This window comes from Cavia porcellus, unplaced genomic scaffold (assembly GCF_034190915.1).
Source record: "Cavia porcellus strain 051 isolate PalLab524CR breed Dunkin Hartley unplaced genomic scaffold, mCavPor4.1 scaffold_4, whole genome shotgun sequence".
Classification (NCBI taxonomy): domain Eukaryota; kingdom Metazoa; phylum Chordata; class Mammalia; order Rodentia; family Caviidae; genus Cavia; species Cavia porcellus.
In genome coordinates, this window is record NW_026947487.1 from 77,959,027 (window position 1) to 77,975,645 (window position 16,619).

Consider the following 16,619-nt stretch of genomic DNA (forward strand, 5'->3'; position numbering starts at 1 on the left):
AATCATGGCACACAAAAAGGAAATGTTGAAATGAAAGGATATGCAATGCTTGAGGATAAAAGGCATGCAAAAATGAACAGCGCACACTTTGTGTGTGTGACCTCTACAACATCTGCAGATCCACTGATATCTGGGGCTTGTGGGATATGTTAGAATTGTGATCAAGTGCCAGAAATTAGCATTGATCAGGGGAATTAAAAACCTGATAATTTCTAGAGAAGCAGTGGCATTTGTGTTTGTTCATTTTGTATTTACTCAGTTTCTCCTGTGTTTGAAGTACCATGCTAAGAGTTGTGCCAAGGACATAGACAAAATCCATGGCAGCTTTACCTTCAAGTACTTACTTTTTTATATACTTAACTGATATTAAATTGAGTGTTTCCTACATATAAAGTACTATTCTTTCTTTGAGACTAAATATACAAACATGATTGAAAGTAATCCTTTTAAAAAAGGTTATGTCTCATTTATGGAAATTCACACAAACACATAATTGCTCTTAGTTATTAAGTTTAATAATTTAAGGTTTGTTGCCATGGGTAAATTTATGTTAAGATCCAAGAGGAACATACAACTTTCTGAACAATTCACCAAGTGTGGTCTGTGTTATCTCTGTGGATTACTTCTTTGCCACCCAAAAATGTCACCATCTGACACTTACTAATCTGCAGAATCTCAGGTCTCACCTCCAGCTTACATTTTAGTAAAATTCAAATGCATGTTAAAGTTTGAGAATTTTTGGTACAAGGTTTGCATTGTATTCATAATTATATGACATGGGATTTTTTTTTTCCTGATCCCATAGAGGAACCTTTTTATTTGTACATGTATTCTTTCAACAAGCATTTATTGAATACAAAGGTTTATGAGCATGTATGAGGTACTGTATTGGCCATAGAAGACAAAAAGAAAAGATAATTTTAGGTATAATTAATAGTCTAATAAAAATTTTATGACCCAATAAAGAAGTAGTTATATCAGTATAGAAAAAATACCTGATTCTTGAATTGGATCATGAAAGACTCACAAAGATTTGTTCTGTATCAGAGGAAGATAAAAACTTGGTTTTTACTTTGGCTCCATCTTTTAACTTTCCAGTAGATAAATTACTAAAGATGGGTTGTTGAAAATCTTAAAAATTACTAAACTCCTAACTCAAGATTTCCGTGTTTTGATGCATTTTGCCAACAATTGCCTGACTATACTATTTCTGAAGAACAAATGGGATAATGAACTTTGAGGGTTAGTATGGTTAGTTTTATGTTCTGAATCTCTACTTCTTTATCTGTAAAGTGAGACTGTAATTCTTGGCAGGTTTAATGAACACAACAGGAACAGAAAGTCTAGCACAATGGGATTGAATACATTTTACATGTTAGTAATGATTATAAAAACAATTTTGATTTTTTTCTTGATATATTTAGCAGCAAGAAAGTGTGACATGTACATAAAGCAAATCATTCCTCTGTAGTATAAATCTAAAATGTGAAAGGATGTAAAATTTTTAAAAAATGAGTCATAAGGTCCACAGACAAAAATAATTTTATTTTTTCAAGGAGGAAACTTAGCAAATGTAGCATTTTCTTTTGGCTCTAGAGTCTGCACTTAGGGTTTGTAGTCAATCCCAAGCCGGGTCCCTTCTGTCAGTAGTGATGAGCACGTCAGTCTTTCTTAATGTGGCTGGCCTCATGCCAATGCTGTTTTAATACTCAGGAAATTTTTGTGAAGTGGATCCTTTACCATGTTGTAGGAGGGCATCCTAAGAAGAAATAAATGCATATGTTCTTAGGGAAAATATTACCTTTCTTGTTCTTATTTTTTATTTCACACATTCAGGAAACACATTTCAGTATCATGCTAATAGAGAACAGCTGAGTTTCTGTCATATAAACAAAAATGGAAATTGGGTTTCTCTAATCAGAGAAAGAAATGTTCTTTATTTAGTGCTCAGGAATTTGGCGTCTCATATAACTTCAGGCAAAATTCCTTGATGCATTTCCATTCCTCTAAAATGGTGCCCTGAGCACCGCCAGAAGAAGGCAGAAGGCAAGAATGGTGGGGCAAACCCATTGTTGTGTGGCGGGGTCCAGAATGGGTAACAAACGTAAAGTGGGCTGACGTACAAACTCTGAGTCCTGGAGTAAAATGTGCTACTCAAGGTAAGCAGTTCATTCGTATTGTCTTTGGCATTTCTTGAGAACATGGTTGTGTTAATGCAGTTACTGAAATTGAATTTGGAAATTGTAATGTTGCTCTCATGTTTCACTTTAAAACAGTGCTGCTTACTCTACCTTGAAAAGGACCACATGGATCTCAAAAGCAGGGCCCTGTTAGTATTTTAGTAACCTCACAAGAAGCGAAGTGATCTGTGATAAAAAAGCACAACTAATCTGCATTTCCCTGGACTTATTTGCAATAAGAAGATAACCCAGGTGCCAAGTTCTCCTCGTAGGTACACAAATGGCTCTCCTTGTGTGTTGGAGATTACTCTGGGTCTCTGTGACCCTGGCAGCGTTTCAGGAGTGATATTTTCACACAGATCAGCTGTTTTTGAATTCTTTCTCCAGTACTTTGGCAAAGACAAACTTTTCTTACACAGTAAGCATTTGTACCTTCTTTCCCCACCTATTTTCCTTCAGACATGGCCATTATAGTAGGGAGGGGGCAGTAGAAGAAGAGGGGTGTGGGGAGAGAGCCCAGAGCAGGTGAGCCCTGATTCCATGACATAGTCTCATTGTAGGGGTGTGATGCAAGATGCTGGTGCATGTTTGTCCTTTGTTTTGTTTTGAAGGATGATTCTTAAGGGTTTCCTTTTGACAATACCTTATTTTGCATATTATCCCAAGTAAAACAGTTTAAAAGGTATTTCTAAAACCAGACTTGCATTTTCTTCAACCTATCTGTCTTTTTGACTGCTTTTCTAAGGGAGAGTTGTTGATTTGGCATTTGGTTATTTTGAATTATGTGAGGAAAGTAAACTTGTCATATTTCTTTAAAAATGCTCATCTTGTTCAATGATACTGAGACAGCCTGCTTTTTCCACTAGCTTTTTGTTGTTGCTCGTTTACAGCTCACCTGTATTTAAAATGGTGAAATAAGTTTCTTTGGTCATTATTTTATGCTTAAAATTGCTTTAAATTCATTAAGAAAATACTGATTTTTCCTCTGGGTTCTCTGAGTATTAGGTAGAAAAGTTATTTTTCAAATAGTGAGATACAGAAGAAAAACAATAAGAAAGAAGCTAGTGAATATGAATGTCTTAAGTTCTTTAATGTACCTTCTTGTTGGAAAGACTTAGTAGTATCATGTTCAACTTTTAATGTAAACACATATCACAAATTTTTTTTTGCTTGGTTTTACAATTGTATAGCTAGTCCAAAGTTTAGAATGTGTTTGTTCTTGAAAGAAAAATGTTCCAGTTTGTGTAGATTAATGGTGCTTTAAGACATGTTTATTCAGAGATGGTGGCGGAGAGGTGAATGGGCTAAATGCACTACATTAGAGATCACCGTGTCCCATGGAGCAGATGTAGCCTGCGAACTGTTTATGTAGCTGCCTTCAATTTTCTTTGATTTATAATCTATGAGAAAACTGAAGCATTTTTGTCTCTAAGGAGATCTTGGGCAAATAGGTTCACTTATTCTAAAAATCAATTCATGAAGACTTATCCTGGTATGTATCAGCTCTGTTGTTAAGTTATATATTCAGGGTTTTAAAAAATTGTTCCTCTATTTGGAAGTTGAATCAAGGAACATTATTTTGATTTTTAAATTTTAGCTCAATCCAGTGGTTGAGTTTAAACATATGGCACTTCAAAGGTTTCATTAGCATATACTTCAGTGTTTATGAGATGTATGACATTTGTCATCTTTGAAAGGAATAAAAAATACCCTAGTAACACACAATTATTAAAACAATTATGCTTTTGTGCCTAGTTATTGGAAATCATCCTGTGAGCATTCTGAAATAGGAAAAAGTGATTGTTCTGTGTGCTGTATTTAATGCTAAAATGTTACTCAAACACAGGTCATAAAAGGAAAGGAAATTCACCTGTCTGCAGCTATCTGTGGGATATGTCTAGAGAGCTCCTGGTTGACATTTGAGTTGGTTTGTGACCTGAATATATTTCTCAATATACTTTCTGTGACAACTCTTCCTAGCATAACTTTTTGTATGGAACAAGCATATTCTTTTAGCAAGGATAGCAGTAAAAACTTTTTGCTTCTTGAGATTTATTTTTCATTCAATGATGTAGTCCTGCTTAAACCTCTTTGGAGATTTACAAAAAATATTTCTTTACTGATACTAACTCAAAAGGAAAAAAAATGACTAATATCTTTCTTTAAGGGTTGAAGAAAATGTTAGCTCATTGCTTTGTTGATTTTACTTCTAAAATTAGTAATCTATACACGTATGTATATATGTATGCGTAGTGCATGAGCATGCACGGCTTTCAACAGTTAAATCTAGGCTTGATATCAGAATGTCTTTTTCAGTACAGAAAGAGTTCATAAATGGAGATTTTAACACTTGATAGCTGATTTTATGTGATTAACCTTTAGTATACCTGGATTTTCATGTATTACAGTCTCAAAGTTAAAGATTAGCCCTCATTTGACCCTGATTCATTTGATAACTATTGTGTAATTTCTTTGATTATATTCTAATACTACGAGCTTGTGAAGCTCAAAATTGATTATAAAAAGAAAACTCAGACTGTATTTATGAAGCATACAGTGCTTGTTAGTTGATTCCCTCATTCTAATGAAAATTTATATTTTGGAAAAACATCTATGTGATTGTAATACATTTTTACTTTGCACACTTTAGGTTAGGTTTCCAGAATTTTGCAGAAGTTATCTTTTCATTTGTCTTTATAGATGAAATTGCAGCTATAAGCATTGTTTACAGAACATTGTTGGCACTTAGATAGTTTACAAAATGGTAAGTGCCCAGACTAAAACCCTCATGTAAGGAGAAGCTTGCACCAGTGCATTTATAATATAAACTTTAAACTTAGTCGAACAATAAGTGAAATAAATAGAGGGCTTGATGTGAAAGGCTGGGTGTCTCTTGAGTATTGCTATATGTAGTTAGTGATATTTATGAATGTCTCATTTATTTAGACCTTGAGTTACTGATGAGTCTGAAAAGGTGGTAGGGAAGCCTGAGACGTTTTACCGACAAGTTTTGTGTACTTCAGTGTCAGCTGGGCAATGGGTTGGGGGCCTTAACCTTGGTTTCTGTGGCTGATTGGTAGGGAGGCATCCACCCCCATGGCTGTGGCTGTGGGACCAGCACCCTGGAAAGGAAGTGAAAGCTGCAGGCTCAGTCATGAGACCTGGCTCGGTCCTGATTCTTCTGCTTGTGTGGATAATCATGAGCACACTGAAGCCTTTTGGGCCTTGCATACTCCCTGTACAAATGCGTGTGAATGATACGTATTCCTGTGTGCCTCATCATTGTACATGATTGGCACACTTGAAACCTTTGGGAGTTTTTTTATTTATTTTATCTTTTTGGATAGAGTCTCAATGCATAGTTCAGCCTGTCCTTCACTGTGTAGCCCAAACTGGCCTTGAACTTGTAATGATCTTCCAGCCTCAGCCTCTCTAGTGTTGAGCTTACAGGTGTGTGCCATGACATCTGGCTAAGATGCTATTCTCATATCTTCTAGTCACTCAGCAAATCAGAATATTGGTGTCTGCCAGCTACCTCTATTGTGGTTTGTTATCACCATCCGAAGTATCTAGTCTATTATAGAGATGCTGTCCGAAGCATTGATGGAGGCCAGTGTGGTGGCGCATACCTGTAGTCACACTACTCTGGGAGGCTAGAGCAGGAAGATCTTAAGTTCCAGCCAAACTTGGGTGATTTAACTAGATCCGGCCTCCAAATAAAATAGAAACATGCAAAACAAATTGGGTACGTAGCTCGCTGCAAAGGCCTGGGGTTCAATCTCAGTAGTGCAGAAGAGAACAGAACACTGTTAAAAGAAGTGTCAGGCAGCTATATCACTGCAGATTATCCCTCTTTTTGTCTAGAAATTTTAAATAAAAATTATAACACAGGCATTTTTTTGGGGGGGGGAGTACATTTTTTGTAAACTTTTTATGTTCTAGAGACTGAATCCTGGGACTTTGCACCAAGTTACATTTTCCAGCCCTTATATTAACTTGTTTTGAGACAGTATCTTAAGTTGTTAAGTTGCCCAGACTGGGTTTGAACTTGCAACTTTTCTGACCCTGCCTTCCTGAATGCTAGGATTACAGATGTGGACCATTGCATTCAGCTTGTAAATGTTATCTTTGGTAAATGGACTAATGTTCAGCCAAGGAGACACCTGGTTTACATGCTTCTTCTCTTGGGTGTTTAGATTTGCTCCTAGGTTTTGATGTCCATGGGGAGCACCATCACAGTTGGATTTGATTGAGGCATATCTGCTCGGCATAGAGTCTTAAAGTGGAATTACTGTGTTCAAGGAGAAGGACTTGCTAAGGCTTTTGATGGTTACTGACAAATCTATTTTCTGAAGATTTTCATGGTACCTTACTTTTGCTCCTTTGGCCAGACATTTTCTCAGCCTGCACACTTTAAATATACTTTGCATTTCTAGCCTAATTCTTTCAGAAACCCTTCTCAGACTCTGCAGTACACTTAAATGGGATTATTCCTGTCTCTCAATTGATTGACTCCCCAAATTTGTGAACTCACTTTGAAAATTCAAAATCTTATTCTGTGGTAGTAGCAGTCATATATTTTTATCTGTTTCCTGAGGCTGCTGAAGCAAAGTTCCACAGAATGCATGAGCTTACATCCACAGAAATTTATTCTCTCCATCTTTTAGGGAGCGGAAGCCAACTTCAGCTTTCTTAAGTTGACATCAGGGTGATAGTGGACTGTGCCCCCTCGGCTATGCTGAGAGAGCTTGTCCCTGTTTCTTCCAGCCTGCAGAGGCCACTGAAGCCCTTCAGTGGTGGCTCAGTGCTGTCTCTTGAGTTCCAGTGTCTTCTCCCAGTCAGGGCACAGCGGTCCTCTGCCTCCCGCCCATAAGGATACTTGTGATGGCATTTAGGGTTCACCTGAGTAACCAGCAAGCTCCCTGTCAGTCCCCAAATCCTTAAGTGAGCCACATCTGCAAAGACTCCTTTTCTAAACAGCTTTACTTTTACAGATACCAGAGGCCAGGGCCTTTGGGGCCACCATTCAGGACACTCCAGGATTTGTCCCTTAGATGAATAAAGTGCTTCGAATAATGCTTTGGTGTTTTCTTTAAATCTTATGTGTTGCTTAGAGAAAATTAATTAATAATACTAGGAAAAGATAGCTTAGAATGAAATGATAATATGAACATAATAGTCTGAAGGCCTCCAGTAGTATATCTCTTAATAGTGTTACATGACCTATTAAATGTAGTATATTTACTTGGATGTTATGTTTATTACAATATAACAAAAGAAGAGTTTTTAGTTTATAAGTGTTTAAGAAACCTTTCATTAGAGATGTGAATTCTTATTCATACTTATGGAAAATTGAGAAAATTTAGTGTAGTCTCTATCAAAGATAAGATGTTAAATCTTTCTTATGGAAACAGAAATGTCTATACTGAATTACACTAAAGGGAACATGTTTTCTCCTGGTAAATACCCTTAGTGTTCCCTGAGTTTCCTTCTCACTCATGTGTGGTGCAGTGGTAGTTTTGGGTATTATTTTCTGAATAATCTAAACTAGGTTTGCTATTCAAATTGCTAATGTACTCTTTCCCCCATAGCAAGTTGTCACTTGTAGAGTCTCAGCATGAGAGAAGAGGAGCTCAGGGAAGAGGGAGAAATAATCTGCCAGTTCTAATCTTCAGAACCTTTGCATAAACAGAGCTGGAATGAAAACAGTGGTGTTTATTTTTAAATTTAGAAACCTGTAACGTATCCAATCATAACATTCCATGCTGAGTGCACGAACACTTTTAGAAAGACACCACAGTGTAATGCTCTAGGTCCCCAAATCACTTCAGTACTGGCTTTGTGTGTCACTGAATTTAAGATGTTAGTTGGCTAGATGGTGTATGTTTATGTTGCCTCCAATAAAATAGGATGAACAAAATAGTAAAAAAAATAGCATATCAGCTATAGGTTTTAAGGCCATTGTGCACATTAATCAGAATGTTCAGTCTTGTATTTTGAAATATAAAATTGTAAAGTTACAATTTAATTTTTCATATTCATAAACCAATGTGGTGTTCCATATTCTCAGTGGTGAGGCTCAATGGAAAACAGTAGAAATGTGTTAAAAACAAGGGCAGAGGTTTCAAGAAAAGAAACATGATCAAAAGCAACTTAAAACAATTCCAGTGTCCTAAGCCTGATTACTTGTTCAAGAGTACAAGTGTTTTTGTTGTAGTTGACAATTGGGGCATAAAAGAAACTTCCTAGAGTATTTGAATAGTAAAAATAATCAACCATCAACTAATAAATTACCTTGTTTCTTATGGAATGGAAACACTTTTGTCATTTTATTATGCCAAATCTTGGGGGCTCAAATGACTCACACAATAAGGTATGCTTCCAGGTATATTAAAAGTCTCCATACATCTCTGGAATCTGAAGACAGTTCATCAAACAAAGAATCTTCAAAAAAAAAAAAAAAGAAAAGAGAAGAAAATAAAATGGTGACCACCCCCAATATGTAGAATTACCTCTTAACTTACACCCCAAGAGTGTCAGGCTCCTGTGATCCCGTCCTGTGCACTGTCAGATTGAGGGTCCGGGTCATGGGCAAAGGACCACATAGAGACTGCTGTCGGTACTGGGCAGAGCTGGTGGGGGCCAGCACGCTGCCAGGTGCTGTTCCAGAGTGCCCTCTTCTGCCTGGGCTTTGGGGAGAGCCACTGTTGTCCAAACTGAGTGCTGTGTGAATATGCATCAGTTCGGTGGAACTCACCTGAAAGTAAAATACAGATGCTAGGATGTCTCCTGTGTGAGTGTAAGCATTGTTTTGGGAGGACTTGAGCATATAATCTGCAACTTGGTATAGAATTCAATAGACGAGTTTGAGATCTGTCTCATTACTAGGGGAAGAGTCCCTGGATCCTTGTGTGAGATCTTGGGGCGGGAGACCGAAGTGCTGCCAGGCTGCTGTGGAGCGATGAACGTGGGAAAGGAAGACATGAAGCTCTAGTGTACTCTGTTAAGGCTGATAATTTCTCCTGGACTCTGGACCTGCTATTCAGCTCCCTGAATGATGAACTCAATCATCTCAAAAACTTGTCTGTCATCTAGGAAGTAGAAAGGAGAAAACAATGAGATACCATTTTATACCTGTCACAGTGGCAGAAAAATTGCCTGTTGTTGGCCAGAATGGGACAAAGATAGAAATACTTTCCTTCAATTTTGAAAGCATTTTGACAGTTTCTGATAAAGTAGAGAAAATGTGTATAACCTCTGACCTGGCACTTCTGTGGTGTACCTCTGTGGAGCTCTCCTGTGAGTGTGAGTGTGTGTGTGTGTGTGTGTGTGTGTGTGTGTGTGTGTGTATGTGTATGTGTGTGTGTGTGTGTGTGTGTGTGTGTGTGTGTAGGGCACCTGAGCCATGGTGGTCCTTGTACCACCACTCGTGTGTTCATATGTGACATAGTATAGCAGAGGTCAGATACACTCGTATGTATCAACCCATAGGAATACATGTCTGTCCTTTGCTTCATCTCAACAATGGAGTGTTTGAAGACCGCAAACTGTGTGTGTTTTTGTATATGTGTTTAAAGGAAGCAATTTGAGTTCAGGAATGAATAGCAAACTGTAGTTTATGCTATAAATATAGCAGTTGGACTGAATTAATTCTATCTCCTTCTGTACTGGCAAGAATACATTAAACATTCTCTCTCTCTCTCTCTCTCTCTCTCTCTCTCTCTCTCTCTGTCTCTCCCCATCTCTCTCTCTCCCTGTCTCTCTCTCTCCTTCTCTCTGCCTGTCTCTTTCTCTCTCTCTTTCTCTCCACCCCCCTCTCCAACTAAGGAAACAATTGCTGAACCATTACAATGTAGTTCTATTTCTAACGAGAATAATGATCCTGAGGCAAAAAAGGAAAAATTGTTAATATCTAGTAAATATTTCTAAACTTTTGTTTGAAATAATCACATTTAAATGCCTTACATTGTATCTTCAGGAAAACAGAATCCTTTAATAGTTGGGTTGTAGATTATTTTGGTGACTTCCATATCTCTTCAAATAAAGGAAATTAATTGAACATTTTGAAGATCAGTGCCACCGCCAGCAGCGTCATGTGTAATCTCTGTGCTCTTCGTTGCATTTCAGCGATGGAGTGATGGAGAGTAACCCAGTGTGCTCGGACCGTTAGACTTCACTCTTCCCAGTGTAGTCCGTGCAAACTGCTCAGTTCGACCTGTTTCCCCTGTATGATACTCCAGCAGCTCTGTGCACCTGCGACCTTCATATTTGTATTTTACCAATGAATAGAGTAAGAAGGCTTTCCACATAGTAGGGTTTGGAAATACTGTTAAATGAGTAAGTAGGCGAAGAATGAATCTCCCGTCATGGATGCTTTTTTACGGCCTGTTTATGCACAGGGCATAACTAAGATGTGGCACCTGCAAAATAAAGTTATGGCAAGAGACAGTGAGATACTGCTGCTTTAATCTGTTCCTTACTTACCTTTCAGAATTTAGTACTGGGACAGTTTCTTTTCTCTGGACTAAATTGTCAGCTATCTCTTTTTGAAAGATAAGAACTCAGTTAACTTTGATGCCTCACCTCTCCATATTCTTTGGTTTTCGCTTAGTTCAGAGTTAAATTTAATGCTCATTTCAGAACAGTGGAGTGAATTTGTGTATTCCTATGTCCCTGAAGAGACAGATGATTTCTGATTTCTGTCTGCTTTTGTTCTTATTGCTGCTCTTTTTTATGACCATGGCAAGTAGTCATGTAAACTGCCTCATTTTGGGGGGAAAAAATAGGAAAAATCAATTCCCTGGAAAATCTATTCATTTTATACAGTTCTTAACTGAGTTCTGTTGAAATTCTGGCCTTAGGCACATCTTAAATGCTTACATAGAGTTACATGAGCCATATATAACTTTCTTTTTTGTTGCTTTTTTGAGACAGTTTCACTATGCAGTTCAGTTGACCTTGAACTCACTTTATATCCTAAACTGACGTTGAACTCGCAGTAATCCTCCTATCTCAGCATCCCAATTGCTGAGATGACAGGCATGTGCCGCTGTGCCTTGCAGAGCAATGTATAATTTTAGAAGAATGTAATTTTCTTTTCTTTTCTTTTCTTTTTTTTTTTTCTTTTTGGTACTGGGGATCAAACTCATGACCTCACACTTGCCAGGCAAGCACCTGTGCTGCTGTGCTAAATCCCTGGCCTAAGAATATAACTTTCTATGACAATAGTTTTTTTAATTAAAAAAAAATCTAAATGCAAAAGACATGACATTTATATCTTAGGGAACTATAGAGTCCTTATATTAAGAAAATTTAGGAATTTCAGATGTGTATCTTTTATAATAATACTTTACATGTATATAGTTATACTTTAAATATCATATGTTATTAGATAGTGGTGTGATAGTAGTGGTTCACTTTAAAAATGTCTGCTAGTAGTGAGAAAGTTACAGTGGCTGTATTTCTATGAGTATACAATTCTATAGTAAGTTTTTTGCCTATAATCGTGTCTTTGTTCCCTCAGAGTTAATGTTAATTTTAGTCCCATATTTTAAGAAGTGATAATGTATATTCTATGGTGGAAACCGTGATTAAGAATATCAAACTAGCTCAGCTTTTTTTTTTTTTCTGTGCTTGTATTACCAGGATTATTTCCTGCCCTGCCTTTGTGGGAACTACCTGTACTGGTTTCATTTCATCCATCCAAATGCTTTGTGAATTGTTGTGAAGTACTCTCTCTATTATTATTCTACTATGGAAGGCGTGAAAATAACTGAGAACATTTGCTCTGGTGACAAGTGTGGTGGTAATTGTTTTGAAGTTTTAAAGTAGATTGTGAATAACTTCATTATGAAATTGTTGGTTTTGAACTTATTTTTTCCCTTAATATTCTATGTATAAATACCACAGGTAGGGTCTGAGGATATAGCTCAGTGGCACAAGCGCCTGCCTGGCAAGTACAAGGTCGTGAGTTTGATCCCTAGTACCTAAAAATACGTACATACATACATACATACATACATGAATACATACATATACATACCACAAGGAAACAAGGAAAGTATTGTACATTAATCTTTGTACTTTAAATTGTAAGTACTTTATTTTTAATAACTGAGTATTAAGCAGTTTGGCATCTTTAAATGATTCATATTTTTAGCAGACAACATGAGAATTACCTTAGATAAATTATTATTTTAAAATAAATTTCTTCATTTAAGTCATTCTGTTTCTAAATTTCTTCACATTGTTCAAGAGTGGCAAATTTTTTCTTTAGTTTGAAATAATCATGACTTTTAAGAGAGTCATGAACTTCTCACTTTAGCTCCTAGCTTAATAGTTTAGATGACTTTCTGTTCTTTATTCATAAATAGCAAATTATGTTTCAGTTTTCGTGGTACTATTTTAGAAAGACATACCAATTTCCTATTAATAATGTATAGAATTCATTACCATTTGGTATTGTTTCTACCATGGAGACAAGTGACTAATAATGTATAATAATTAGTAAATAGTTTCAAAACCATCACCCTGTAGTTTTTATAATCAGTTTGTAGTTTAAAAACTTAACAAAGACCATGAACTATTCTACATATTCTTTTGAGTTTTATGAAAATTAGATGTCGTTTGACCCACTGGATCTTATGCTACTCTTCTTTTTCCTTGCATGTTGTGGTGAGCCCTAGTTTGTGCCATCCGGGACTGCGTTGTGTGTCCTGCTGTCCCTTTCTTGGGGGTGCAGGTACAAGACCCACCCCACTCACTGGAGGCTGCCTCCCAGCTCCTGGACTTTGCAGACTTTCACTGAGGACTTTTGAAGGCAGCCTTATCCCTGACCTCCTTTGAATTTACTTTTTCTTGATGGAAAATTTGGAATTTTTACACTTACTAAGAACAATGATATATTTTACATAGTAAGTTGTGCAGTTCATTTATTGGGTTATTACCCTTTTAGATTTTTTTTTATTAACACCAGAAACATATCTCTTTTTTGGAAAGTGTCATGCCACAAAATAATACTCAGTGGATAACAAGATGAACAAAGCGATTTTGGAGATTTTAAAGAAGTGTTTCACAGCTAAGCTTTGTTCCTGTCAAGGAAACTTAGTTTATCTTCAGGCCAGAATTTTTATCTGCTTAATGATGGTTGGATGGAATTCACATTATCTCTTGCAACACATCCAGATGTCTCAGAAAGTCTCATCATTTCCTTTCAGCAAGATGTTTACAGGTGCCCTCACCTTCCGCTCAGTAACTCTGGATGTGTTGCAGGGTTAGTCACGCCGGGAGGCTTTTCATGATGCCCAGACCTGTGCCTCAGCCTGGGGTTGGGAGGTGGAGCTGGACACGTGCCTTTTGGAAAAGCTTCCTGGTATTTACTCCAACATACTCCTTTAAAGAAGGGGCACTACTCTCCCACACCAGTGTCCCATAGCTCTGGAGGTCTGTCCTTGACAATATTCCTGTTTAAGTGAGACGCAGGCATTTTTGGTGGTTTCTGATCAGAATGAAATTGCCCATAACAGGTGCAAAGGAATCACAGTGTATTAACAGAAAACAAAATCACTTCTCTATATTCATTCATTCAGAAAATATGTATTTGCGTACCAGTTAAGTGTCAGGAGCATTCAAGATTCAGCACTCACTCCACTAACAATGCAACTGCCTGTTTATATGCTCAGTCTTCTTTCTTATTTTGTCTTTTCCTAAAGAATGAATCTATTAGGATGTAAGTTGGACAGTGCCATCAGTTGCAGGGCCACCTTTGTGGGAAGCTTCATGGAGAACTGGAAGGCAGCTCGGTAGTGCATACCACGATATTGGTTTCTTGTCTGTGTTTTGCAGTGTGGAAAAGTGTTCTCAGCACCTGCAGTGGCTTGCTTGCCTGTCTCCTGTTAGCTTATGAAGCCATTCAGGGAAGAGATGTGACTCATATACTTGTAAGTGATGACTACCCAATGTCTGAAATAGTGCCTTTTCTGTCTAACAGCAGAATGAATGGAAATGCACTTGTCAAGGATCTTTTAAAAGGTGAAAAGTGAAAAGGTGAAAAGTCTCTCAGGAGAGTTCATTCCAAAAAAAATAAGGGAATTCCTCCTTTTTATTTCCTTTAACTACATCCTCAGCCCTCAATTTTTTTTTTTTTTTTTTTTTTTTTTTTTTTTTTTTTTGAGGCAGAGTCCTAGTAATTTGCTAAGTTGCCCAGGCTGGACTCAAGCTTTGGAGTCTCCTGTCTCTGCTCTCCACGTACTGGGCTTAACCCTATGTGCCATTGTGCCCAGCCCTTTTGATTTTAACACATTTTCCTTTGTTTACTCTGATGCCTTTCTTTTTTAAAATTTTATTTAAAGAAAAACGAAACAAAACAGAAAACGTGCAGAAACAGTACCTACTTTCCAAGAAAAGAAATAAACAGTAATAAATCACGTTGATGTATACATATTGTCGTCCCACAAATAGTTGTTCAAGATACAAAAGTGGAACATATAATTGGGAATTCAACCAGGGAGACTGCAAACAGTTCTGTTCCACTATCCAACAAAAGCTAAGTACTATGGCCATTAATCCTATACACTTAGGTATGTACGCATTTATCCATGTCTTCATTTATGTTGAGACCTAACAAAACTTAGTAGATTAAAATCATTCTGAACAAACATTAATAATATTGCTGGGTTTCACATCATAACACTCTGGAATCAGCAATGGGTACTGCAGTGCCCCTTTTTTTCCTTCAAAGTATTTGTTCATTTCATCATGTGTCATAAGATCAGTTCTCATAAACTGTTTATAGCTTTTATGCAAGCATGAGTCTTAACATGTATTTCTATCCTTTCAATATTAGAGGGATAAACAGAACAGAGCAGGACATAATAAAACATATTCCTATAGACACATAAAACTATAAGACATATAAAACTGAGTTCTACCGTGGTCACTGAACTGTCTCTTGTTATCATCAACAGAATTGGCTATATCATCAGATAAAGTATAATTGAATATATCAGTACATAACAGAATTAATAGAAATACAACTTTGTAGATAGTGTAGGGCTACAAAAACAGGTAGTAGTCAAATCAGAATGGATATCATAGTGAATCATTGTCATTTTCAGTATAATTGTATACTTCTTCACTTGATACCAGCAACCGAATAGTTTTTAATAAAATTTGTCAATAATAAGTAGCAATCAAACAAGTCAGATTTAACTAAGATCAGTCATGATACAACAGTATAAGTCATACAGGGATCCAGATTGAGTTAATAGGAAATTAAAGATGACCACTGTGCTATGTCTTGATATCTTTGGGACAGCTGTCTGTGCCCTCAGATCCAGTGTTTGTATACAAACTGGGATGGAACAAGTTCCATCCAAGCAGAGTGGTGCAAGTAATAAGGGTTTTAATTCCTGATACACGATTAGCAATATCTTCTGCTGTCTTTTTAATGACTATTCCTCCCCTTTTACTCCCCCAGGATGTACTGTGTATTTTTGGGTCTCCCCGACACTCTTGGGGGGGCAACCTGCTATTTACCTAAGTGTTTCTGAACTTTTTCACTCCTGGATTTGATTTCTAATTATATTCCTTCACTTATTAAAGCTTGTCTTTTTCAACCTATCCATAAATACTGGTCCAGTTACCCCTGTTACTCTCTGGTTCCCTATCACATCGAGTTCCGTTTTCTCATATTTGATTTTGGTCCGTATACCCTTCTTCAGGTTAATTATATTTCCTATAAAGAGCATCTCGGTGGACCCTACCTCTTGATCCACTCTGCCTGCGATTCTCTCTTTTTTCCCTTAAGTTAGTGTATCTAGGCCATCCATATTAGAAATTATATCCAACATTCTCTGCCTCATTTCTGTTGTGCTCTTTTTCTGTCATTAGTTGTCTGTCTTCTTCATTTCACTTTTTGTTCCATTCGTCTGCCTTTCTTTACTGCTTATTTTTTTTAACTCCCAACTGCTTAGTCTCCTTTGCTTGGTTTTCATCTTAATCCTTTAAACATTAGTGCTCCTTTGTTCAGATCAACTTTTCTTCTTCTCTGGCTATCATGCTTCCTGAAAGCTTCTCACCATCTGTATGTCAGTGATCTCCATATTTTGATCTTTAGCTCCTATCATTTTATTATAGGCAGAAATTCAAGCCATAAGCTCCCTCATGAGTGGAGGGCAGGCTGATGCCTGTAGCTGAAGCTGGGACTTTTCATCAGATCCATGGTGCTCATGGCTACATTCTTAGCAGGCACCTTCTCTCTCTGAGAACACTGTGATGCGACCCTGACCCTTGCTTTATTAACTCCTCTATCTTGTAGTTCTAATCTCTTCTACAGCATCTTACTCTATGTGTGGCAGTCTCAGTGCTATGCTAAGAAATGACTATTCAGTTCATTTTTTCACAGTTTGTAAGCAGAAGTTTCGGAGGCCACACTTCATC

At 37.1% G+C, this 16,619-nt stretch overlaps 1 protein-coding gene across 20 annotated transcripts in view; it reads left to right on the plus strand.

Moving 5' to 3' along the window:
• Bmpr1b (bone morphogenetic protein receptor type 1B) overlaps window positions 1-16,619 on the plus strand; it is a 420,914-nt gene that overhangs the window by 156,795 nt on the left and 247,500 nt on the right. The window contains exon 1 of one of the 20 annotated variants that reach the window (XM_063247308.1): window positions 14,075-14,119. The exons of 18 other annotated variants lie outside the window; for them this stretch is intronic. The gene's annotated coding sequence lies outside the window, so the exon portion shown is untranslated. Of the gene's footprint in view, window positions 1-14,074; window positions 14,120-16,619 lie in introns of those variants that run through there. One more of the 20 variants, XM_063247300.1, reaches the window with a different exon arrangement.